We start from the raw sequence: 27,753 nt of genomic DNA, 5'->3' as shown, positions 1-27,753 counted from the left end.
TGGAGGGGGAATAGAATGGATTTTGCCTTGTTTACTCTAAAGCCGGAGAATTGGCCATACTCGTCCATTAGTCTAAGGACTTGGGGAATTGACTCTGCAGGATTTGTCATGTGTAGGAGAATGTCATCCGCATATAGCGCTATTTTATATTCCGCCGGGCTTAATCGGATCCCTTCTATCGCAGGGTCAGCTCTTATCCTTTGTGTGAGGCGTTCTAATGAAAGGGCGAAGAGGATCGCAGAGAGGGGACATCCCTGTCTAGTCCCTTGTTGTAATTCAAACCAACGGGAATATTCACCGTTTACGGATATCGACGCGTTAGGAGATGTATATATTGCCTGTATGCCCCTCCTAGTTTTGGGGCCTATTCCAACCTTCTGCAGGACGGCTCCCAGAAAATCCCACTCCACTCTATCAAAGGCCTTTTCGGCATTGGTTGATAGCAGGACGGGGTCTCCAGGGAGGTCACGGGCCACATGGATGAGGTGCAATGTTTTGCGCATGGAGTCAGCTTCCTGTCTCCAGAGTATAAACCCAACTTGATCTGAATGGACCAGGCGGGGCACTAGCGTTTCTAATATAGCCGCCAGTACCCTGGAGTAAATTTTTGCGTCAAGGTCGAGAAGGGAAATAGGGCGAAAAGATCCGCAGCTTTTGGGGTCCCTACCCTCTTTGGGAATCACTGTTATCAAGGCTTTTTTAAAGGAGTCCGGGGCATGTCCTGTCTCTATTATTTCATTAAATAGAACCGAGAGGAATGGGGCTAGTTGTTTGGCAAACGTCTTATAGAAACCGGCGGTATAGCCGTCTTCTCCCGGGGATTTACCTAGTGTTAGCTTTTTGATCGCCTCATGAACTTCCTGTTCATTAATTGGGGAATCCAGAAACTCGGTTTCTGCGTTCGTTATCGTGGGCATAGGGATTGATGATAGATAGGCTGATGGGTCAGGTTGGCCGGGAATTATCTCAGAGGTATAGAGTTTCTCATAAAACTTGGCGAAGGATTCTGGGATATTGCAGGGGGTATGGGGAGGAGGGACAGCATCCTCGATGATTTCGTTCACTCTACGGTCAGCTCTTTGTCCCCTAAGTCTGGCCGCCAATAAGGCGTCGGCCTTATCTCCTTTCTCATAAAATTTCTGTTTCAAAAATTGCAGTTTACGCACCACTTGATCATGTTCCAAGAGCCGCAATTCTTCCCTTTTCAGCTGCGCAGTTTTCACTTTATCAGGGTCAACTCCATGTTCTTTTTTCATCTACCCTTCTAATTGACCTATATTGGCCCTTAACCTTTGCTCTATAATTTTCCATTCCCTTTTCTTTGCTGCCCCCTCCCGAATTAGGGTCCCTCGCCATGTGGCCTTCCCTGCCTCCCAGACCACTTGTTTGGAAACCTCCCCATCATTATTAATTTTAAAGTACTCTTTGATTTCGGTCTCCATAGTGTTCTTGAAAACCGGGTCTTTCCAGAGGGTTTCGTTGCACCGCCATTTCCCTCCCATGGTGGGTAGGTCCGCCCAAGAAATGTCAGCCAGAACCATGTCGTGGTCCGACCAGGTTATTGGAATAATGTCTGAGTGTTGTGTAGTTGGTATGAGGTTGTTCGACATGTATATATAGTCAATGCGCGTAAACGTGTGGTGGGGATTTGAATAGAAGGTGTATCCAGCTACACCAGGATGCATTATTCTCCATATGTCATTCATGTTGTACAGATCCATTATCTCGACAAGGTTGGTACGTCCCTTTTTAATCTGACTCCTTGTCTCTGGATTCCCCTGTTTCCAGTCAATACCTGGATTAGCCCATTGGTTGAAATCACCCCCCAGGATTACGTGCCCCGTTGCCTCCATCATTATTTTTGGGATTACTCTCTGGTGGAATGCAGTCTGACCAATGTTTGGTGCATATACAGTGGCAATAGTCACTTTCACTCTGGCTATTTTCCCCGTGATCAGGAGGGTCCGACCTGCCACATCAGACCATGTCTTTTCTACCTCAAATTGGATGCCCCTCTTGAGCAGGATACCAACCCCACCTTTTCTCAGCGGGCCTGAGCCCCAGAACTCTAGTCCCCCCCGCTTCCTGATGATGCTTCTTTCTTCCCCTTTGGCAAACTTGGTCTCTTGCACGAGCATTATGTCAATGTTGGATCTGCAGAATTCCCTTGCCACTAATGACCTCTTAGTTGGAGAGTTCAGCCCTTTTACATTGATGGACGCCACTCTGAGCGAGTCTTTCTTTTTTGGGTTATCAAGAGATGCCATCTTCGAATGTCTCTGGAGTGTCTTTCAAGACTGGCGACCAGACAATTGTTCGCTTCTCAAGGCCCATATCAACGTTGGTGTTGCAAACAAATTCAAATGGTGCTGTCATTATTCCAACACCCCTTTCCCTCAGAAGTTGCTGAGGCTCAAGGAAGCCCAGGAGCTGAGGGTGCTACCTCACGGTCCCAGTCAAATTTTCCATCTCAACATAAGGGTGAGCCCCCGTCCCACTCGCCCCCCCAACTTCATGTAATACAACAGTGGTAACAACAATAATCATACAAAAATATAATAATATAACATTACGTGAATTCCCAGGGTCGTCTCACGCGAGTTCCTACCCCCTCTTACTTCAGAGGGGTGTTCTACTTCTGTCTTCCTCCGAGCACTTGACTTCCAAGCTCTCCGTCTCCATATGACCAGAGTCCCGTGCTTCAACCATGGGTACCAGTGCTTCTGGTCATGGCATCCAGGAGGTACGTCCTCATTTTCCATTATCGGGTGTGTTATTGGGGCGTCTGTATTTTCTGGATCCTATCACTCTTTTGCACCTAGGTCCCTGTTGTTCCCATTGCATTCCATCTCGTCCGTTATCCCCATTTTCATTGTCTTTCGGGCCTGTACTCAGAAGGTCGGCAATGCATTCTTTTATGTCATCCACTGATCTAAGGACGATTTTCCTACTACCAAGTTCAAAGGTGAGTGAGAACGGGTAACCCCATCTGTATCGTATGCCCTGTTCCTTGAGCCATTTTGTCAGGGGACTGCAAAGGCATCTAAGCGCTAACGTAAGCGCAGATAGGTCCTGAAAGATCGTAATTTGAGCTCCTCCCATTGTGAGTGGGCCTCCGGATCTGGCCTTCTCAAGAATCCTACTCCTGTCCTGGTATCTATGGAATTTGGCCAGGACTGAGCGGGGGCCACCGGGGGGTCCACCAGCTCGGTGTATCCTTTCGGTTTTGGGCTCATCGATTTCTTTTATAATATCGTGGATTGTGTCCTTGAGGTCCTTTTCGGTTTCCCCTTCACGTTCCAGGATTCCAAAAAAGCAAAGGTTATTCCTTCTTTCCCTATTTTCTAAATCGTCCATTTTAAGGCACATCTCGTCTTCCTTTTTCTCAATGTTCCGTATTCTCATGTCCATTTGTGTCTCAAGTGTGTCGATCGACGACTGGTTGTTTTCGACACCCTCCAATCTCTCCTCGAAGCTGTCCATTCTCTGGGTGATTTTATCGATTTTGCCACCAAGGTTGGGCCCACGCTTTTTATCTCACTTAGTAGTGCCGCGATGTCCCCCCTAGTGGCCGCGGCTCCCGCCTCCGAGGCCTCCAGCGACATGATATGTCGCGCAGTCGGAGAAGATGTGGTGTATGCGAATCTGGAAAGTCTATGTTGCACGTTCATAAAATGGGCCCGAAGTCAGAGGAGGCACATGCCCCTCGATCGGGGGCCTTACCCTCTGCGGGGTCGCGTGGGTTCCTAAGAACAGGACAGACTCGAGTGCTTCGCTGGTGACGTCGGGGAGGTCTTCAGTGGGGATTCCGAAGAGCCGATGGGCAGCAAGTCGTGAGCGCCGAGGCTGTGCCGGCCTGCCCGGGGCTGGGTTCTGCGTATCACAAGGCCGCGGTCCCTCTTCCTCAGTTTAAGGCCATTGACTCAAGTGTAAGGGTGCTCTGAGTGCGTATTCAATGAGGGGTCCAGTAGTCTCTGGGTTCAGGGGTCTAAGGCACGATGGCAGTGAAGTGCCGTAGATTTTCAGGCTTACCGATCAGGGAGTAGGTCCAGGGTGAGAGGAGGCACACGCCCCTGAGTCAGGGGCCTTACCCTCTCCAGAGTAGCACAGGCGAGTAAATTCTGGGGCGCTCATACACTGATACAAAGCTGTCATTCTAGGCGGCTAGGCAGGGCGCCAACAACTGTGTCGGATCCTCGCAATGTAGCCTGATGTTAGGATTAGGGCCACAGTCTATGGCTGGCAAAATGGGTCTCCTTCACACATGTGCCTTCCGCTCAGGATTCTGGCGGTGTGGTGTTCCTGGAGAACGAGTGCGCAAAAGTGGCTGGACTCTCCTTAATCACCACGCTCCGTACCCGAGGATTCAGCGGGGCAGAGAAATTCTCCTCCCAGGCTCCGCACACACGGTTCGCAGGTGCAGGAAGTCTTCTGCCGGATTGCCGCAACGCCAGGGCGCGGTTTCACTGTCGCTGCTGGGCCGCCTCTGGCTCAGATGTTCACACGGTGATATCTGCACTTCTCCCAGTCCGATTTTGACCGCGTTTGCTCCCAGGTGAGGGGTGGCCCTCATACAGCTCCTCAGCACTTCCCAACTGGTGGGGGGGTCGTGAGACAGGGGCTCAGGTCGCCTCAGGGACCATGGGTGCTGGAGCTCACACAGAGTCGGTGTTCATCTGTGCGCCCCCTGGTGGCCATGTTCACCGCTTTTCTATGCCCCTCTCATCTGCTATTGTTGTCTTCTCCTCTGCACGCCACCTGTATGTTGCATGCTGCAACACCTGTTCCCACTGAGGGTAAGGAAGGCCTGATCCTTTGTTCATTGGCACACTCCCTCTTCTGCTTCCTATGCCTTATTTTTAAGACATTTCTACTTAGCTCTGATTGCTCTGCAGCTTGAACTTTGGACCTTCAAAACCTTATCCCTTATCTTCTGAAAAATGCCTTTTCTTTCTCCTCCGGGTCGCATGCCCCCTTTATTACATACAATATCCAATTCCTTCTGCTTGCCCTGAATGTTGATTTTGCCATGTTGCCTGCATTTTGCCCTGTGGTGTGACACTTCCTCGTTTCACAATTCACTTACATGCCTCGATGCGGTTACTTCAACCCTTTGTTATCTTCTATCTAAGCCTTAATTGTGTGTCTGCGATCTGATGTAGCACCTCAGTCCCTGAGGTGAGGCTTTTCCAGTCTGCATTCACCCACCAACGTGTCTTAACTGTGTACCTATATGTCTGATGTAGCCCCTCAGACCCTGAGGCGAGACGTTTCCAGTCTACACTCACTCTCCCCTGCTTGACATATTGCATTCTGGTTTCCTAATGCATTCTGCCTACTTGTCCCTATCCTTATGCGTTACTGTCATTTTTGTTTTCGTCTCCTCCTCCTTCCTTGCACACTCTCTTTCCCCCTTTTTTTCATGTTCACCATTTGCACATTCCAAATCATCTCACAACCTAGTCAGAATGTTTTGTTTTGTCTTCCTCCCTACTTCCCCTCCTTGACCTCCGCCGCCCTCCTTCCCACACTCTCATGCTTTAGTACTTGCACGTTTTGAAATGTTTCTTTTCCTCTCCCCCCTTGTCTTGATACATCTCAAAACACAATTCTGCTGTATAGTGAGCATTATAATTAATTATGTAATTGCTGTATATATTATTGTTTCGCATGTAAACATATTCATGCAACATCTGTAACTTTTCATTACTCCCAAGATACGTTCTGTACCTTCTATGTAAGAAATGCAGCCAGATGCCTATGGGTTTGGAGAGCGATACAAATAAACAAATTAAACCAGACTAAACTATAAATGACCAATAAATACAAATACAATAAATAAGCCATTTCCTGCGTTAAAGAATCAACCCCAAACATGATATGCATGAAAGGTATGTGGAATAGAGAAGCCTGAGCATCCAAATACCCCAATTCGAAGCTTGTTTAGGTTCTCACACAATACAAAATAAGATGCTTAGCCGTTTCTGATGAACTAGTGCCACAGAGTTTGCACAGCCTATGGTTTTTGTATAGGCCCATCCTGCTCCCTTTAATCTCAAGCATACTGGTCGGGTTAAATGTTATCCACATATAAGATATGAGAATCCTATTGTGTGGATATGTATCTGGGGGGAGGAGGGGCTGTTCATTTAATGAGCTGTAAAAGATACTCACCACTATGGGATTTGGAGGCAAGGTTAACCCTAATCTGTTCAAAATCCACAGCATGACAGACAGTTTTAATGTTCAGCTTAAATCTTAGATATTAGCAGGCAAGGGAATCGTAGGCGAGATGGGTACACCACTTCTGGCCTTCGGTCACCAGTGTCTTAAGCCAAGATTTCTCTAAGCCAATTACTGGCAGAGAAGCGGCTGATAACAGTATATACAATAAAGATGGCTCAGAGCTGTAAATTAATTACCAATATAGCTGACAGTTCTTTGTGGAAAGCACACCACCTGCGCTCGTCATCCCACATTCATCATAAATAAACTCAATCGGTGTAGTGCGTGGGCAATTGGTTGGAGCCTTAAGGCACTGTCCTTTGATCTTCAAAATAGTGGGCAGATGATTCGTGCCCCCTATTTCTGCCGGATAAAGGAGAATAGATCTAATTTTAGCATTGTATATTTCTGTCCTACAGTTGATAGAGTAACCACAGTGATCATGAGTGAAGCGAAGGACACCACTCTGTAAATGCTGAACCTTAATGTTGATGGGCTCCAGCCGGGGTAACCAGGTCTATCGATAGTAGCCCCAAGATATAGGTAGCAACAGTGTCCAATGGATTTGACTCCAATGCCCAATGGTAGCTACATTTTCTACCATTATGGGAAAGGTTGAAGGCCATAACGTTGGTTTTGTTGGTATTAATGGGCAAGCCTTTGTTGTTGGCATAGTTGGCTAAAGAGTCAAGCTGTAATTGTAACCCTGTTGGTGTACAATCCAACAAAACCGAATCATCGGCATAACCGAGCCATTGGACACTATGGGCCTCATTACGAGGTAGGAGGTAGCCATGGTGCTATTAGCACCATGGCTACCCCCTTACTGCATTCTGGGTCCGGGTTCCCGAAATAGGGACTTACCGGGTCATTCCAACCTTTGAGGACCCAGTAAGTCCCCATTCTGGGAACCATTCTCCATTCCCATTCGAGCCCCCATAGGGCTCAATGGGGATGGAGCTAATAACGGTACCACAATTTGCGTTACCGTTATTAGCTCTGAAGTCCCTTAACGGGTCCCTTCCATAATGCCTGGTAAAACCAGGTGTTAAGGGAAGGGACCCGAAGGGACCTCGGTATAGGGTGGTAAGGGATTACCGGCACCGGTGTCCTTACCGGTGCCGGTAATCCCTTACCACCTACCTCGTAATGAGGCCCAATGCCTACCTAATCTGGGTGGGAATATTTCTTTGCCACAGAAAATTGATGGAAGGTAAGAGAAGTAGAGGTTGAATAAAGTAGGTGCAAGAACAGCCCCCTGTTTAAGGCTGACATACATGGAAAGAGTATTAGTGATTGTGCCCGCAGAAAAGATACGTTCTTTGACACCCGTCCTAGTATGTTGCAGGATTATCATGCAAAGGAAACCCAGAGGTACACCCCAATTAAGGAGTTTTGTCCACAGCATTGTACGCTGGATGGTGTCAAAGGTGGCCCTGAAGTCAATGTATTCTGCAAATACACTTTGCTTAAATGCCAACCATGAATACTCAACCTTAGAGATGAGGGCCAATACATTTGTGGTAGTACCAAATCCCTTTTGGAACCCAGTTTGATTCAATGGAATGATATTCTGACTCTCAGCCCAGTTGTTAAGCTTGACCAAAAGGACACAGACACATCTTTTTGATGGGGAGGTGGAGAGGGTCAAGCATCGCCAAAATCTGATCGTTTTTGGGATCAGAGCGAGGGCCTTTCTATATACAGGAACAATGATACTACTCGCCCAAGAATCAGGAAAAGTGCCACTTAGGCTGATATTGATGAAAATAATATGCAACAGACTACCCCAATGCAGTGGGTCCAATTTGATAATGGCATTGCGCGAACCTCCTGGTCCAGGGGCCCTGGCGTTTTTAAGTGACCTAATACCATCAAAGATTTTATCAGGACCTTCTGTTTAGGTCCATCTAACTGAGGCGCCAAAGTCAGGAAAGTTGGCAACACTCTGTTGACCAATTGTGCATTTTATGTGCTTCTCCCCCTCCTCTTTGGTAGCCCCACTGATAAGGGTATCATCAGGAGATTTGGTGTTTACAATTCTCCAAACCCCACGGCTATCATTCTGTATGAGTATACTTTTTTGCTACAATATAAGATATATGATATGATATGATATGGCATTTGTAACGTGCCTATACACAAGTGTTTCAAGGCGCGACGAGGCAGGGAGGGGGGAACAAAGGGAAGACAGACAACGATCCTACTAGGCCAGGTGTCATTCAGATCGCGCAAGTGCAAGGGTAGAGGGGAAGGGAAAAGTGCAAGGGGAAAGGGAAAGGGGAAAGTGCAGTACAGGGGTAGACGAATAATAAGATAAATAATAAGGGACAGCTGGTGCTAAGTGCAAGGTAAGTGCAGACAAATGCTGGGAAGGGGGGCTGTAGGGATACAGAGACAGTCCCGCAGTGCATGGGTTGCCAGGGAGGCAATGCAAGGGGAGAGTGGCTGGGCCAAGGACTGAGATCGGTGAGAGTGGCCCAGTTGCAGAATCAGTGCAGTTTCAGTCAGGAATTTAGCATGGAAGAGGGGGAGAGATAGTAGAAGCAAAGAGGAAGGTTTTGAGGTGCTTCCGGAACCGGAGATGGTTCTCCTATACGTTTGGCATCTCTAATCCTCCAATCAAAGTTATGTCTATGATTGCTATTAGTGTGAGAGTTAAGACGTTCTTCTAAGACTGGCAGAATCTGTTCATTAATTTGGGCAATAATATGATTATAGCCCTCAAGGAGAGACTCCAAGGTTTCCCCAATAGGTCCAATATCAGCACACGCACTATCAACATCGATCAAATGTAGATTACCATGAGTAACATCCGCAAAACGACTGTTAACAAGGGTGATCAAGGAAGACCACCACACTGAGGTTAATGTTTCAGCCATAATTTGCTTTAAATTGGAATACATTCTTGCTAGTGAAGCGGTATTCCAATTTATTCTACTACGGCATTGATTAACAATTAAAGACCAATAGAAACAGTAACCAAGGTAGGTACTCCAGGCTAAGTGTAATAATTAGCGGGAAGCGGACGCTCTCATCACATGGGATGACAAATAAATCAGTCTCGGTAGAATATAAGAGCCGAGAGACAAACATGTAATTGATAGAGGAGGCACCGTTATAGGCGATTCTAGTGTAGTGGCCCAGTTGATCTGCAAGGCAGCGCCAATTTAGCATTATCATGGCATGCAACCCCATTACTGTAGCCCAATCTAATCCCCTTTTGTTGTAGGTGGTTTGCTTAAGAATAGGGATAGGTAAGTCCTTGCTTTAATCGAGCTCCGCCGAGGTCCTTGAGTTCAGATTGCCAGTTACAATACACCCATCACTGCCCTGAAGCTTTTTCAGCAAGCCCCCTAACTGCATCATTAGCAAAGTGTTTGGTGAGTTGCCAGGTGGATCATAAATAGTTATAACAATAAAGGACCTATTAGAATAATCGGGAGTAGGCCAAGTGAAAATGCTGGCCAGTACAGTATCACAAGAAGTGGATAACTTAGTCAGGTCGAAACCATTTTTACACCCCCCCCCCCCAACAGACTGACCCTTACTGCCTTTCCTAGCTTTACTTTGGCTAGTGTGACGATTCAGTAGGTGTTGTCACTGCTCCCCAGGGGGGAGCACATTCTCATGAGGCTAGGGAGGTGAGGCTGCTACCCAATAGGCCCCGTAAGGGTGGTTTAATGAAGGAGGGACTCCCCTTCTGGGGATAAGGACAATAACATGGGCAAAAGTCGGCAGTACATCCGAACCTAACCTTCCAAAACCCATTTCTACCTTTCAACCAACCACCCTTGATAGCAGTTCTATTGGTTATTATTATTGTATAATAATTACTTCTACTGAGATGAAGAAGATTGCTAACAATACAGATAGTATGACTAACTCCAGTACTAGTACAAAAAAGATCACCCAAAGCATGAAGATTATCAGCAAGGCCAGTTTTAAGAAGAGGTGGCCACCAGCAGCCATGAAGAATGGCACAGAGAAAATACAGGTATGGTATAAACTTCCACGGGGGAGTCCCCCTGAGAAACACATAACATCTAACAAAGGATTTCGAGAAGAAGAGCAGCATAAGAGTCCAGCCCCGGAAGTTCAAAGGAGACAGAGGACGCAGTGGGAAAGCTGAGAACATCCAATCCCAAAGGCAAGAAGCTAACAAGGGGAGTCCTTTGCCCAGTGTTATGGAGTTGGTCAAGGACGTGACAGGAGCCCTAAAGATGGTAGCGCGACCTCTGGGAGGTAGATTGAGCGGTCCAGTAACAGTGCCTTCACCGTCAGGGAAGGTACACAGAGTGGGAGCAGCAAATGTCAGAGACGTCTGCACAGCCCGACGAGAAGACACAAGTACCCAGGATGAACCGCCCAAGAATCCCAGAGCCAAGAAGCATCTTCCTTGTGGCAGTACTTGGAAAGAGAGTCAAGCAAGTGGGCCTAGTGAGAAGAAAAGAGAACTAGGGGTCTTGGACCCAAACCGAGGTGAAACCTATGTTAATGCAAGTAATATTCCTCAGGCAAGTACTTGGCAGGGTAGTGAACAAAAATGGCCTGACAAGAAAAGGTGAGCGAACAGGTTATGGAACCCAAATGACTCTGTCAAGGTGAATGTCGGAGGGAGGATCCCAGCACACAGTGGTAAAGAAAAGACCACTGACGGGCTAAGGAGAGCCTGGAACTGTTGTGAAAGTTCCCTAAGAAGACAAGGGAAGGGAGCCCTTCCCCATGACCTCAACTGGAACTTTGTTGAAACTAGTACCCAGGGGAAGGGAGTAATTCCCCTGTTGACACTTTGAACTTTGTTGATACTAACATCCAGGGGAAGGAGCCCATTCCCCCTGGACACAATAGAACTTTGGTGAAACCATTATCCAGGGAAAGAGAGTCATTCCCCCTGAAACCAGCTTGAACATTACCAGAGAAGCCAGGGGAAGGGAGTCATTACTCGCTGCCAGATCTGGGACTGTGAGTAAACCAAGACCAGGGAAAGGGAATCATTCCCTCCCCTTGGTATCAATTGGAGTACTGAAAATACTTTTTAAGACACCAGGAAAGGGGAGTCATTCTCCTGGTGAGAGAACTTTACTTTTGGTTAAGACTCTTTAGTTGTACTGTAAAGGACAGAAGTAAGGTTTGGACTCAGGGTGGTGGTTTTTCAGTTTACAGACATTCTGACAGATCATTTAGTCTTTAGTTTGAGGCAGGGAACCCCCTCTCAAAGTTAGGGATAGCTTGATTTTTTAATTCAATAAAAGTCTTTACCAACCACCACGACACCTCCTGGTCAATTGCCTTCTTCTGCACCCTTACAATAGTAATTCTGCCATTAAGCACAATATCATCAGTGAGCCAAGTTTCCTGAAGTGTCAGGATGGAAATTGAAGTTAGATTTAAGAAGAGACCCATGTGATTAAATAGATTACTATTGGCACGCAAATTCCAAGATAGTACACTGAAATTATTAGCTATGGACGAAACCGATGTTTGGCCAGCAGAAAAGAAGTCAGCCAGGCCCAGCTTGGTTCATTAAAATGCACCGCAGCTGTAGTAGGGGATTTAAGCTGAACACTCCTATGCCCACATCATCAAGAGTGATTTTGAGCAAGGTAGCCCCATTGTTCATCCCACATCTAGCAGTGGAAGATAGTTGGCAGGATAGTTACCTCCTCTATCAATATTATGAAGACAATGCCCTACAGTTAGCAAAGTTGTTGTATTAGATACCTGTTGTAGGGTTTCAGAAGGTGGGTTTGAAGCTACATAGAAACTCTATTATTGAGCCTTTAGAAAAATATATCCTAGAAGGACAATAACTCTACTGTCTCAATATCCTTAGATGTGATGTTTTTCAGAGGAAGCACTTGATGAAAGAGGTAGAGAGCTAGGGCACGATACAAACAGTATTTTCCATTCCCATGAAATATGTTTGCCATTCTCATAACTCTACAAGAAGGTGAAGTAGCCATGCCCCGTTTAGTCCTTTTACGAGTTGCAACCAATGCCCATTGTGCATCAGCGTGGCCATTGCCAATAGTATGAATTGTGTCATCATGCCTGCCATCAACACTGTCCAGGGACTCAGATGCTACAATAGTGGGAACATTACACCAGGGTGAAGAATTTAGATATGTTGCATTATGATGAGAGACGTAGCCACAAAGTGTTTTGAGTTTTCCAAAGTTAAGAGATGTTTCCTATGGGGCGAGAGAATGCCCTGGTTCGCTTCATTTGAATATAGTGGTGCAATGGCTTAAAGAACAGAGGAATTCAAATCCCCCTCAGTATTACTGCCCAGCCGCCTTTCAATAGCGTCTGTTATTTATTTATTTAGTTGGTTTAATCAAATTAATGATTTTTACAAAACATAGTAGAAGAAACTTGTCGAAGAAACATGTCGAAAAGAAGAAACATGTTGAAAAGAAAACTTGACGAAGAAACATAAAGTTGAAAGAAAAAGAAGAAGAAGACAATTCATAAGTTCATAAAGACAGAATGGATTTAAGAGTTTGAGTTGTAGCAATTGTCCAGGTGTCTCTTTCTCCACTCATTAAATGACTCCACCAAAGTTCCTCATCCCTAGTGTGAGATGCCAGGAGATGTTGTTGCAGATATTTTTCACCGATTTCTCGTGTACCTGGACAGTTTAGAAGCAAATGACGTATGGTTTCAACTTTTGTACCATCTTTGCAGAAATGGCATGTGTCTGAATCACTCAGTCCTCTTCGTTTTAAGATCTCGTTAGTCTGCAATAAGTTTTTTCGTGCTTTCAAGAATATGTTTCTTGCCACTTTGCTGGGAAACTTGTTCAGATAGTTAGGGACAATATTCAATTTACTTTGGTAGGGCGGAAGATGGCTGACTGATTTCGCTTTTTCTGCGTTATCCACGGTCTTAATCCAGTCGTATTCACCCATTTTCCTTTTTATATTCAAGGGGTTTCGCATGAGATCTTGTTCCGAGGAGTGAATTTCCAGTAGTGTTGCTTTCCGTGCTGTTTCCCAGGATTTTAGCATCGTACAACGCGCTTAGCGTCTCTGTTATTAGAATGGCAGTAGGGACAGATTGGAATGTCCTAATATTTTCATTGCAAAAGATTTCACATCCAGATAAGGGAGAGGACACCGCTCAGGGGCAAGCTGATGTAATGTCTCTAAATAATATGAGGGAATGGAGAACCCTGGCGGTGTCACTTAGGGACTCCCTTGAACAATTGAAGAATATGGGTAAGCCCCTTTAGCGAAGGTGACTTATTTAAGCTAGTTACATGGAATTCTAGAGGGCACGCGCATTTAGCCTTAAATAAGAAAGTATGTAAACTGCTGGTGGATTTTGACTTTGTGCTCATATAGGAATCATGGGCTTGTGGACCATTGCTGTGGGATGGATTTGTCGTACTGTGTCTTTTTGGTACGTGTGGTCCAAGAGGCCGCCCTAAGGGTGGTTTAGCACTTGGATTTCGCAATAATCATGACATCATTATGCGGCCGGAAAAACACCTGTATACCTCTTGTATAGTGGCTACCTTTCAAATAGTAACTCGAAATTGTCCCGTTCACCTAATGATTATAAACACGTATTGGAATAATGCTGATTATGATGATTTAATGTTGTCAAAGATGATCGACGAACTGAATATTTTGATAGAGGAGTGTCTAGATTCCTCGCCTGGCGGTCTTATTATCCTGGCAGGTGATATGAATGCCGATTGTAATCTATCTAGCACCGAGACAGATTGGAGTTTAACGACTCTTGGTTCCAAGGTCTTTAAAACGGGCAATAAATGCTATAGAGGTGCGCTATGGCTTAGATTCACCAGATCATGGGGTTTATCAATGATGTTTAATGACAAACCCACTTGGAAGGCTCGTGGGGAAGCTTCAATTATTGATTTCATATTTGCTAGCGAACATCTAATTGTGGGAACCGAAAATATGCTTGTTCAATCCAATTTGGCTAGTGACCATGCCATGCTATCAATTAAGTTGAACTTAAGGAAACAATCTAATCATAGAAATGCCTATTGTACACAAACTATTGCTTATGTTAGGGGTTCCAGAGTAAAATGGAACCCCATAAAGACAGCTAAATTTAATAACTTGATGATGCATGACTTTGAGAAAAGATCTATGGAATCAAAAAAAGATATATATTCGGTTGCTTCAATTGGAGGATTACTGGGCTCAATGACTGCTAGGTTTGAGCAAACAACATCTGGAGTAGTTACTCGGAAAATAATACACACTCATGCCTTTGATTTACATATTAAACAACAAAGAGCCCAGTTGAACAGGGAATTATGTGTAATAAAAAGATTAAATCTGTCCCAGGCTACATATAAAGAACAGTGTAGATTGAGTCGCCAGCGCTACAAGAACTGGAGGATTCATCATCGTGCCTCCCTATCCCAGAAAGATGGTGAGGCCATGCTTAAGGCAATAAAGGAGACAAACTCCAGAAATTACTGGGCTCTCATTAATAGCACTGAGGTTGCACAAGCACAATTGAACATCAACCCTATTAGTGAAACTGTGTGGTGTGACTACTTTGAGAATCTATATTCACCCTCCTGTCATGATGAAGCTTTAGTAGGGTGGATGAATCACAAATGGGTATTAGATGTATCTGTTGAAAAAATATTGTGTACTATTAGGAAGATGAAAGCCTCCGCCACTCAAGGTCCAAATAATTTGTCATGTGCTATGCTCCAACAGAATGAGGTTTTGTGGGCAAGAATACTCTGCTTTGTTTTTAGAGATGTGATTGAGAAACAGTCTATGCCAGACTCATGGAAAGTGTCGTATGTGCCGTTGATATTTAAAAAAGGTAATCGTCTGAGTCCTATGAATTATAGACCTATTTCATTGATTAATATTGAGACTAAAATGTTTTCATCTATCATACTGGAAAATCTGTTAATTTGGATTGATGAGAATGAAATTCTGGACGTACGGCAGTTTGGTTTTCGGAAAGGTCTGGGGACTGATGCGGGTGGTTTACTTGTTTCCATCTTTCAAAGCAAAGCATCGAAATTCGAGCATGTACCATTGTATGCTGCATCAATGGATCTCTCTGCAGCCTTCGACATGGTTGATAGATCATTACAATGGCAAAGGCTTGTAGCAATGAACATTGAAAGGGGACTACTCGCAATGCTTATACACCTATACTCCAACACAGTACTGAAGGTTAGACTTAATCATGAGGGTTTGATGTTAAAAGAAATAAGGTCCAGGAATGGGCTCAAGAAGGGATGTGCCTTGTCGGCGATCTTATTTCATCTTTATGTGTCTGGAGCAAATGAAGTATTTGAATCCTCTGGTTTACTATCTCCTAAGGTGGGTCAGATCGTCATCAACTGGGTTGCCTACGCTGATGACTTCCTGCTTTTTGATTGAACCAAAACAGGATTACAAAGGCTTATCGATGCGTTCTAGAGGTTTATAAGTGAATTGAAACTGAAAACCAATCCTCTGAAAACTGTTGTTATAAACCTGGAACAAACTAATAAGAGATGTTCAAATCCAGTGTGGTTTGTCGAAGGAACTGGGGTTCGGCTGCAGAAAGCAATTAAGTACTTAGGTTATTCCTTTTCAAGCACTATGACTCAAAGCTTTGTGAAAAAATGTCTGGATTCAAAGGCAATTGAAGCAGGAAAACAAATGAGATCGATTGAAAGGTAATTTGGTAAATTCACAATGTCGGCGTGTAGGGATTATATGCTGAAGGTTATCCCGAGATTGGCTTATGGTCTTGAATTTTATCCAGATAAACTTACTTCACACCTGAAAACTATTGAGGCCACTATTTGGAAAAAGGTATTGTTCTTTTTACCAAAATGCATACCAATGGAAATCATAAGGTACGAGTTTGGTCTGTGCTCTCTAAAAGGTATCATGGAATGCAAAAAAACAATGCTATACAGAAAGTGTGTTTTAGCGAGGTCAAATTCTCTGTATAAAATATTTAATGATGATGTAACAGAGGAATACATGATGAACTTAAAAAAAGAGGTGGAAAATATATTGTCCAATATTGGAGTTACATGTCTTATTGAGAGACCAGCAAAGATCAAAATGCTGATTAAAGCGTTTGATTGGGTTACCAATAATGCAGCTATTATGAATTCAAAGCTGTATTGTCAAGTCTTATCTGTATGGAAATGGTTTCCGGAACCTGAGTTATATCTTGTTAAATATCCTTCTCGTAAACTACGCAATACTGTAATGCGGTTCAGATTTAATGTAATGAACACAAATGAAATTTGCTTCGCTAGAAAATTAATTCCTGAAAAGCAGAACATTTGTAGATATTGTTTGAATGTGGAGATTAATGAAACATTGATGCACTTGTTGCTGGTTTGTCCTGTGCTGATTAACGAGAGGCTTGCGTATCTTTCTGAATTTGTTTATGATACATCGAATGTGATAAGGGAGCAAATTTGGTTTGAAATGCTGCACAGGTCTGATATTATGTTGAAGAACAGAGTAATAGCTTTTCTAACGATCATATGTAATGTGACCTAATAGGTTAAGAGAAAGAACATGGAAGCTTATATTCAAGTTATGTGAAAAAATGGCTCCAAGGCTTGGGTGCACGAGCAGGGATGCAAACTGATCTGTGCTGTATTGCACCATTGGTACTTTGAGAATTGTTATGAATATGATGTTTAAAAGAACTTTTATTATGTTGAGATGAAAAATGCAATCTTAAGAAGTATATGTGATTCATTAATATCGAACTTAGATTTTAGCTATGCTGAGTATGAATTTATGTCATCTGAGATACTGAAAAGTAAGAAGAGAATTTTTTTAATGTTTGTATTATTTTATAAGAAAACTAGTACTTCTGTTTTAATATTTTCTACGATTTGTAATGTGAATTTTGTAAAGGTTTTTTTAAACCAATATACAATCATAAAATAATATATATATTTTCATTGTTATGACCAGAAACAGTAAGTAATAATCCATTTGATGCCCACATCCAACGGTATACTGATTTTGTCCACTTGGCATGAGAGCAGCTCATTACTAGAGGACTTTTATTTTTTGATGGCACTGGTGAACGTTCCTACATAGCATGGCCAGTGTCAGTATCCGCAGCTTTAGTTTGTCTAGAGTTGTCCTCGTTATCTCCCCACATGACTGGCCTTAAGCACGGACAAACACTGCACCTTTTTTTTCCTTTAGCCTTCCATGGAAGCTAATTGACAACAGAGATTCTCCTGGTGTTATATTCATCAAACTAATAAGTGGAGAAAACTAGTTCAAGCAAAGGGTTGGTGCCCAAGTGCTTATCGCTATTAAGGACCGCTGTAGCTGGGTATGAAGCCTCATCAACAAGCAAAGTGCTGCAAGATGTATCCACCTTCTTGGGTAGCAAATACATTTGCTGCTAACCAGGGATGTAGGGGAATAGGCCAAAATAGAGTTGGATATGTTGCATGCCATATTAGTGACTGGCCTAGGAGGGTACAGTTTCTCAGGAATGGCATTAGGTTTGACAGTGTGTGAAGTAGACCTTTGAGGAAGGCCCTCACATAGTGTGATCAGGGATGCTAAAAGCAGGTCCAATGCCGAGAGTTGCGATGGAGTATAAGTAATTAAATCTGTAGCAGGAGAGCATGGAACATCACCAATAGAGTCATGATCACAATCATTACTGCAAGCTTCAGTAGAGTTGTACAGTGGTAGGATTGCGGAAATCAGCATACTCTTGGTGAGTAGGCTAACTTCACTAAAATGCAAGTCAACGTCCCGAGTTACAGCTGGGCATTGCATGTCAAGTGTAACATGTCAAGTTGAGGACTAGTAGCAGTAGTGTGAAGCAGTTCAGGTAACACTCCCTCCTTAGATGCAATAGATTAGTATGATTTTCCAAACTGGAAGTAGCCGCAGTACATGATGCACTACAGCAATTAATTAGAGTTGATGGTAAAGTTGGGGCAAGCTGGCCTATAATGGAGCTAGTAGGTTTACTTCCCAAGCAGGCCAATGAAATGGGTAGCTAATCTACTGCATTAGATTCAGTTTGTAATTCTGTAAGTGGGTCTGTAGCGTGAGCATAAAAGTAGGTAATTGTAGGTGTTCCCTTACCTGCAGCAGGGGTCACAGGTTTGGCAGCGGTGTAGGAATTGCGTGCCTTCCCAGACCTAAGACAGCGGTCTGTTGTTTTAAGCTCCTGCTGCTTTCTGTGGTCTTCAGCAGCTGCTATTAGGCTCAGAGCAGGCTTAGGTACAGCCCCCGTGACCTCCACTCAGCAAGTAGCCCGACTAAGACTTTCTTGAGGAGGAATACGGTTCAAAGTGTGGGTTGCCCAGCAATCGCTGCACTTCCTGCTAATAGCTGTATCTCTGCAGGGAAGCAACAATCAATAGGTTAGTTAGTGAGAATAAATAATAGGACCCCGGATAAGCCAGCAGAGCAACGCTCCCCTCTTTGATAGTTGACTATCCTGCTTTAACAACTGCCCCCAACCAAGCACTCAACATAATCTCTGCTTTAGCAGAACATCGGAGCAGTAAGAGCAGTGAGAGCTGGTGGGGGCAGATAATGTATGAGCAGAAGGCGGGGAACAAACCAAGTACCGGGAAATGGCTAGAAACTTAGAGCCCCTTCACTGAAGGTCAGCAAGGTCAGTGGAGGACGAATGAATGTGTGCTCACCTCAGCTTTTTTCCTGATTGATGTAAGAGTGAGGGTGCAATTCTGAGTACAATGTAGGGGAGAGGCGGTTGTAGTGAGCCTGTGCGGCTGGTGGCTAACAGAGCCTTCTGCTGCAATCACCCAGCAAATATGCGTTAAATCTCACTTCTCACAATCTCACCATTGGGCACCTGGAACACTGAGCCCTTACATCAATACAAATGGGCTTCAATATACTTCAGTGAACTTCTGGAAGCCCTCAAGACCCTGTCCATGGGTCACTCCAAAGTTTCCAATATCGCCTCAGTCTGGAGCAGCATCCGGTGAAAGCTAGAGGAAAGGTCCTGTGAGCGCCAAGCCACACTGATCAGAGAACAGGGAACAGCCTCTACCAATGTGTTTTCAGCTCTGGATCATTTCCATCCTCATTCAATATGTTGCCAAGGTTCCAAAATAATTTGTCTAATGATAAATGCAGGATTCGAAATTGCTGGGAGCTATTTAGGGATCCTACTTGTAGCCCTGAAGAGCCTGGTTGGCTTGACACCAACAACTACCAGGAGCTACATTTGGCTCCCCATGCCAACTGGTGCCATAAAAGCACTCTTCTGTGACATCAACACTGTGTGTTTAGGAATGTGCACAAAGGAGTATTAGAAAACTCCAGGTAGACATTTAATGCATAATTAAGGCGTTAACCCCGACGTGAGAGGGTATCATTATATGTCAGGTAATGGCCAGGGCACTCAGCTATTTAGCTCCTGCTTCTAGCCTTTGAGAGCCCAGTTAGCTTGAAACCAAAAGCTACGTTTGGCTCCACAGTCCAACTGATGCCTTACAAACATACATGTGTATGAGAATGTTAATTAACCAGAATTAGGACACACCTAGTATACATTTAACCAAAATGGCCAAAAGTTAAAGTGTGCCTATTCTCTAGCAGTTACATTTGTGGAGCACTATGTACCTGCTCCTGGTTGGCCAGCATAAGCTCCTGCCTACTGGATGATGCCCGACAACCAGGAGCTGGTTTTAGCTACCACTTATTGAATCTTAAGTTCGTGCCCTGTAATAGTGGGTTATTTTTGTAGGTTGAGAAGCAGCACAGTTGCCGTTTCTCCACAGAAATAAAAACCTACAAACCAAAATGGCCACTATTTGGATGTCGGGAGAAGGGAACTACATATAGTCCCTTCTCCTTTACTATGGTGGTCATTGCCGAGGAGGGCCTGGAACAGCAAGTGCTGCAGGACCCGCAAGGGACTAGTTCGTGGCAGGTAACTGGGGCCTGGGTTGGGGTGGCAAGGGAAGTGGGTGGGGGAGATGGAAATTGGAAGGGTGGGGGGGAAGTGGGCTTAGGCCACTGAGGGCTTACCTGCCCAGCAGGGAAGATGGCGGCCTCCCCCTTCTGTTGATGCACCGAATGAAGGCAATGCCATATGGTACAACCTGCATCCTGAGCTTTCTGAGTGGCTGAGAGCCCCCTTGATCTCCTGCCAGGTGCTAATGGGCCACTTATAATGGGTAGAAATTATAATGTCCATTTAGAGTGGAAGTTAGATTTGCAGCACTAGCTCCTTGTTCACCAGACTTCGCTTTTGCTCACTATTAGATGCATGATACACAGAAGCAGTTTGGGGCTCCTGATTCTCTGATCTTTATTTCGTCAATATGTCTACCCATTTCATGAAGATACAGTAATATTAATACCCATTTTAGGGAAACTTGTATTATATTATAACCTTTTTTTCTAGCTGTTATGGCTTCCAAATTCGTAACAATAAGGGGTGGATTGCCAATAATGGCCAAGACGAATCGACCCACCCTTTCTGGACGAGCCGCTGAGCCATCCTAGTGAAAACATTAAACGTTCCCTCAGCTGCAGCAAGCTGCTAATGAAGCGCGCCTGGTATGGCTTGAACTGTCAAAGGGAAATTGTTTCCCAGCCAATTTGTGTATCCCAGCGCCCATGTCCATTGGGCTATGCAAGGCCAAGAGTGTATTGCTTCCCCAGCCTTGTATGGCCCGTTGGGGATGCAGGCTCGGGTACTGCAGCTGTGAATGTGCTTAGGGGACACTCCTGCGCCTCCCTGCAAATTGAGAGAGCCTGGAGTGTTGTGCAGGGAGCACACTGGCTTCTCTGCACATCTGCAGGAACTAGAAAGCGCCCCCTGCTTCCTTATTCCTTTTGCGCAGGAGCTGGAAAGCCATCTTGTGAGCCTGTTTTGGTGTCGGTGGAGTAGAGTCTGTACCGGGACTGCAAGTTAGGGAATAAAAATGTGTATGTGTGCTTGGCTGCATGTGAAGGAATTAGTTTCTGTTGTTTTGGCACCCATGTGAATGAGAGAGGGTATTTTACGGGTATGCAGGTGAAAGAGTTATGAAGGCTGTGAATATGTATGGGGGCGTGAGTGAATGTGTATGGGTGCATGAGTGAATGTGTATGAATACAGAAAGTATGCATGCCCACTGTAGAGCTGGCCTTTGATTTGGGGGATAGGATGGCATGTTTTAAAGCAAACATGATAAGTGTTGGTATGTGGCTAGACTGGCCTATATTCCTGCAGCCAGTCCGGTTGTATTTTATGACTATGGCATGGTATTTTTTACGGGGCACCAAGGTTAAAGCAAAGGTGATGAGTGTTGTTATCTGGTGTGACAGGGCACATCCCCACTCACCACTCCGCTCTACTGGTCAGACCACTCACTCCTTTCTTCCCACCTCAGCCCTGCCAACCTCGTTCACAGACATCGGCTCGATGAAATAAGTGTCAGTTGCTGCCTTTGCATCCACCTTCATCCCACCGTCTCCTCCCACTGCAGACTCTACTTACGGCTCTGCTCTTAACAACCTCAATCTCAATCAGGATCCGCCTGAAACACACCAACAAGCACAACACATGGTACGACTCTAGCAGATTCCAAGCGCAAATGCAGAGATGCAGAATGGAAGTGGTAGACCACAGGCTTATACTCGGACAAACTGGCTTGTCGCCTTCTCCAATACTTTCTCACCATTTGTTCTAAGAAGAGGGCCCACATCCGGGCTCGTATCTCTGGAGCCTTCAACAACATGGCTGAACTCTTTAAAACCTGCAAGGAACTAGCCAATCCTTCTGCAGTCTCCACCTCTCCTCTTCCCTCTCAGGCCCTCTACACTGCTTTGGCAACCCAAGTCACTGCAAAAACACAGGACATCCTGAGCACTCTTTCTTCCTCCCCTTTCCCCCCTCCTCCCATCCCCCTGCTACCCTTGGCCTCCAAACCTCCCTCAGCCTTTCTCTCCTCCTTCTCTCCTATCACACCGAACGAAGTCACTGGGGTTTGCCGCTCTATGAATATCTCCTCCAAACAGGTCTCCCCCTGTCCCGAACTATTAAGGACAATATTGGCTCCCTTATCCCTGCACTTGCTGACTTTTGCAATCACTCTCTTGCTACTGGGTCTTTCCCCTCTTCACTCAAGCACTCGCTTGTGTACCCCCTCCTGAAAATACCTTCTGCTGACCCTTCCTATCCAGCTAACTACCATCCCATCTCTATCACGCCCTTCCTTGGGAAACTCCTTGAAAAACTGGTCTACCCCCAACTGGCCCAGCATACGGAGCTCCTTGGCTGCCTACACGACCACCAATATGGATTCCGAGCATTCAGCGGGATGGAAACTGCTCTTCTGAACACCTGTGAAGAAGTGGTTGCATCTCTTGACACAAACTCTCCCGCTGTCCACATTTTACTTGATCTTTCCTCTGCATTTGACACGGTCAAACATTCCATCCTCATAAAACGGCTCAGTGATACCCTTGGTTTCACAGAGTGGGCACTGGACTGGCTGACCTCCTTCCTCACTGACTGTCGCTCCCAGGTCATACTGGGCTCTTTTTCCTCTCCTACTTCTATCACCACCTGCGGCGTTACCCAGTGCTCTAACATCTCACCCTGGCTCTTTTAAGTCTATCTCGCTCCACTTGCTCACCTTATCTCTACTTTCACCCCCCACTTCCAGTGTTATGCAGATGACACCCAACTCTTCTTCAAACTTCTCTCTGATGCTCCCTCTTCTTCCTCCACCATTCATGACTGCATATCTGCCATCCAGTCCTGGTGTGCCTCCAATGATCTCTGCCTCAATGCCAGCAAGATTGAGATCCTTCCTATTGGAACTCCTACTCCCTCCCTCCTTCCTTCCTTCACTCTGACCACCCTCTATGGGCTCTCCACCTTCTCCTGCATCTGAAGCCAGAAACCTTGGCGTCATCTTCGACTCCCCTCTCTCTTTATTCCTTCACATCTTGTACCTTCCCACGAAGGCCCATTTTCAACTCCACCTCCTTAGAGGCATCCTTCCTATACTCACTGTTCCCCAGAAGCTCAACATCTCCATAGCACAAATACTCTCTAATCCTGACTATTGCAACAGCCTCTTCCTTCCTTTCCTTACCCACCTCTCTCGGCCCCCTTCAGCTTGTCCAGAACAGGGAGGCGAGAATTATCCTTGGCCTCCTGCCCAGGGACCATATATCTCTAGCCCTAAAATCCTTCCACTGGATCCGAGTTGCTGCAAGGGTCAAATTCAAATCCCTCGGCATCTGTTACGCTCACCTGGCTCCCACAGGGGCGTCGGTCGGACCCGGACAGCTGCGGTCTCCACCCACGTGATGCGTAGTGCAGCGATGACTGACTGGATCTGCCCTCCTAATCTTGTCTGCTTAACCCATAGAAATATTCTCCTGCAAGTGGAGATGGATTTAGCCACTTGTGGATTCAAGTGATGGCACCCCCACAGTCCTCCCCAACTAATCACCTCCGAAATGCCCTCACAGCAATCTCACCTTATATTCTTGAAAGATGAGCTCTCCATCCTGCATGGATTTGCAGGGGCGCGTCGATTCCGGTTACTTCACTGGTTTGAAGGCTCGGGAGAGTTCCGGAGAGTATTGACTCTGAGGTTCCTGGTGAGGACCAGTAAGTATTAAGTTCATAGAGTTCAATATGTCCGATGTTCACTCTTGTTCCCCCCTTCCTTTCTTGTCTGGCAGCTGGCTCGTGAAAAGATGCTCTTGTAGTAGCTGGTGGCGCTCAGGTAAGAGTCTGTATTACCCGGCGCTGTCCGGTAAATGTTGCACGAGGAAAACGTGTTGTTTTGTCTCTCTTTACAGATGCGGCACGTGAAAATATGGAGAGTCACAAAAGGATGCCTCCGGTGGTAAATCAGGTAAGTCTATGGTGGTAAGAAGTATATTTGTTGGTTCCCTCGGCTCACCTTGTGGTTTTCTTTTGTCTCCTAGGTGCCAAAGTTCGGCGAAGAAATTATGGAGGCAGCGCCGACCCGAAGGATGCTGTGAAGACTGGTGAGTATGGCGCAGCGCTGCAGCTGGAGGTGCGGCGCGTGCAGAAATGATGTTCTTTACAGGTCTGGAGACAAGATGGATCCAGAATCAGGTGTGGAATAGAAATAAGTTTGTTTTCTAACCTTGTCCCTTTCTTTCCTCTTTGTTTTAGGAGCTCCGGATTCGAGGCGGGCGTAGCAGAAGACTGGATGTAGGCTGCAGGCACGGTGAGTGTTACGCTGCTGGATGCAGAATAACGCAAAGCGTGTGTTGCTGGTCGGGTGTGGTTTAAATAGCCTCAAAAGTAGTCCCAGGTAAGAAGTCCCTAGAACCACACCCGAGTAAAAAATAGTCCCTGTAGAAAAATAGTCCCTTTCAGGCTTCATGTTGGATTGAAATCATTTGCAGCATGGTCTGCCTGAGATAAGTAATGACTATGAGCCTGGCGCCAAAGGCGCCAGGACTGAACCCAGATAGCCCCTAGCCTGGGCTGCTGAGGTTTTATTAAATGTCTAGATGCCTGCTCCTGGGGCTGATGGGCTTGGTCCGGATGCCTGGGGGTAGGCATCATGCCAGCACCCCCCCCCCCCAAGGCCCCTCCTAAAGTTGTTCTTCCCTTGGGCCCTGGGTTGTCTGAGAAGTTCCGATGGAATCTTTTCACCAACCGAGGTGCATGGACGTGGTCTCTAGGTTCCCATGACCTTTCTTATGGTCCGTAGCCCTTCCAATCGATTAAATAAAAAAGTTTTGATTTAACCATCTTGGAGTCCAGGATATTTTTTACCTCGAATTCAGGTTCTCCGTCTATCAAGATGGGGTCGGGTGGTTTGGTTAATCTTGTTCCTGGTTGAACTGGTTTTAAAAGTGAAACATGAAAGACAGGATGAATGCGCATATTAGAGGGTAATTCCAATTTGACGGCTACCGGGTTGATAATGGCCTTAATAGTGTAAGGTCCCAAATATCTAGGGTTAAAAGTCTGAGTTCCCTTCAGAGGTATGTGTTTTGTAGCCAGCCAAACTTGATCCCCAATCTGGTATTGTGGAGTTTCACTTCTATGTTGATCAGCATTTTTCTTATATTTCTCTTTTGGTTGTTTCAAATGTTCTGTTGCCTCTTTAAAGGCTTGTGTAATAGTATAATGCAAATGACTAACTGCAGGCATTTCTATCTGCTGAGGCGAATCTAGTTCTGAGGTTCGAGGGTGATGTCCATATATGGTATAAAAGGGGCTTTGTCCGGTTTCTGAATGTACAGAGTTATTGTATGCATACTCGGAAATCCATAAAATATCTTTCCAATTACTTTTGGTCTGGTGTACCATGCAACGTAGGTACTGTTCAAGGGTCTGGTTGGTCCTCTCCATCTGACCATCGGTCTGGGGATGGTGACTGGCTGATAACCTCTTGTCGATTTGCGCCAGTTGACAACATTTCTTCCAAAAATGTGAAATTAATTGACTACCTCGGTCAGAGACCAATACGGAAGGAAATCCGTGTATTCGAACAATGTTTTCGAGGAACTCCTTGGCCAGAATTGAAGCAGAAGGTAATCCCTTTAGAGGAATAAAGTGGGCCATCTTGGAAAAAAGATCCACAATAACTAGAATGGTGTTAAATCCATTACATGGGGGTAGATCTGTAATAAAGTTTAAAGATAAGGTGTGCCATGGTGTAGGTGGAATATCCAAAGGTTGTAAGGGGCCAGCTGGTTTTTTCTTCTGACTTTTGTTTTGGGTGCAAATGCCACAAGACATTACAAATGACTTTACGTCTTTTTGCCAGGTGGGCCACCAGAATTGTCTCTTTAATTTTAGCTTCAGTTTTTGCGATACCTGGGTGTCCTTCCATCAGGGTGTCATGATAATTGGAGATGACTAGTTCTTGTAGTTCCTTGTGTGGTAAGATGCTCGTGAAAAGATGCTCTTGTAGTAGCTGGTGGCGCTCAGGTAAGAGTCTGTATTACCCGGCGCTGTCCGGTAAATGTTGCACGAGGAAAACGTGTTGTTTTGTCTCTCTTTACAGATGCGGCACGTGAAAATATGGAGAGTCACAAAAGGATGCCTCCGGTGGTAAATCAGGTAAGTCTATGGTGGTAAGAAGTATATTTGTTGGTTCCCTCGGCTCACCTTGTGGTTTTCTTTTGTCTCCTAGGTGCCAAAGTTCGGCGAAGAAATTATGGAGGCAGCGCCGACCCGAAGGATGCTGTGAAGACTGGTGAGTATGGCGCAGCGCTGCAGCTGGAGGTGCGGCGCGTGCAGAAATGATGTTCTTTACAGGTCTGGAGACAAGATGGATCCAGAATCAGGTGTGGAATAGAAATAAGTTTGTTTTCTAACCTTGTCCCTTTCTTTCCTCTTTGTTTTAGGAGCTCCGGATTCGAGGCGGGCGTAGCAGAAGACTGGATGTAGGCTGCAGGCACGGTGAGTGTTACGCTGCTGGATGCAGAATAACGCAAAGCGTGTGTTGCTGGTCGGGTGTGGTTTAAATAGCCTCAAAAGTAGTCCCAGGTAAGAAGTCCCTAGAACCACACCCGAGTAAAAAATAGTCCCTGTAGAAAAATAGTCCCTTTCAGGCTTCATGTTGGATTGAAATCATTTGCAGCATGGTCTGCCTGAGATAAGTAATGACTATGAGCCTGGCGCCAAAGGCGCCAGGACTGAACCCAGATAGCCCCTAGCCTGGGCTGCTGAGGTTTTATTAAATGTCTAGATGCCTGCTCCTGGGGCTGATGGGCTTGGTCCGGATGCCTGGGGGTAGGCATCATGCCAGCACCCCCCCCCCCCAAGGCCCCTCCTAAAGTTGTTCTTCCCTTGGGCCCTGGGTTGTCTGAGAAGTTCCGATGGAATCTTTTCACCAACCGAGGTGCATGGACGTGGTCTCTAGGTTCCCATGACCTTTCTTATGGTCCGTAGCCCTTCCAATCGATTAAATAAAAAAGTTTTGATTTAACCATCTTGGAGTCCAGGATATTTTTTACCTCGAATTCAGGTTCTCCGTCTATCAAGATGGGGTCGGGTGGTTTGGTTAATCTTGTTCCTGGTTGAACTGGTTTTAAAAGTGAAACATGAAAGACAGGATGAATGCGCATATTAGAGGGTAATTCCAATTTGACGGCTACCGGGTTGATAATGGCCTTAATAGTGTAAGGTCCCAAATATCTAGGGTTAAAAGTCTGAGTTCCCTTCAGAGGTATGTGTTTTGTAGCCAGCCAAACTTGATCCCCAATCTGGTATTGTGGAGTTTCACTTCTATGTTGATCAGCATTTTTCTTATATTTCTCTTTTGGTTGTTTCAAATGTTCTGTTGCCTCTTTAAAGGCTTGTGTAATAGTATAATGCAAATGACTAACTGCAGGCATTTCTATCTGCTGAGGCGAATCTAGTTCTGAGGTTCGAGGGTGATGTCCATATATGGTATAAAAGGGGCTTTGTCCGGTTTCTGAATGTACAGAGTTATTGTATGCATACTCGGAAATCCATAAAATATCTTTCCAATTACTTTTGGTCTGGTGTACCATGCAACGTAGGTACTGTTCAAGGGTCTGGTTGGTCCTC

General features: G+C 45.4%; 1 protein-coding gene across 7 annotated transcripts in view; it reads right to left on the bottom strand.

Annotated features, from left to right (window-relative positions):
- Positions 1–27,753, bottom strand: part of LOC138503358 (putative transmembrane protein 244) — a 262,341-nt gene that overhangs the window by 153,040 nt on the left and 81,548 nt on the right. For 3 of the 7 annotated variants that reach the window (XM_069623007.1, XM_069623012.1, XM_069623010.1), the window contains exon 2: positions 18,321–18,577. The exons of the other annotated variants lie outside the window; for them this stretch is intronic. The gene's annotated coding sequence lies outside the window, so the exon portion shown is untranslated. The remainder of the gene's footprint in view (positions 1–18,320; positions 18,578–27,753) is intronic. 7 annotated transcript variants of the gene reach the window in all.

Source organism: Ambystoma mexicanum, chromosome 11, assembly GCF_040938575.1.
Source record: "Ambystoma mexicanum isolate Mex_15411 chromosome 11, UKY_AmexF1_1, whole genome shotgun sequence".
Lineage (NCBI taxonomy): Eukaryota > Metazoa > Chordata > Amphibia > Caudata > Ambystomatidae > Ambystoma > Ambystoma mexicanum.
The sequence above is the reverse complement of the archived record's forward strand: the minus strand, read 5'-3'. Positions and strand labels throughout refer to the sequence as shown.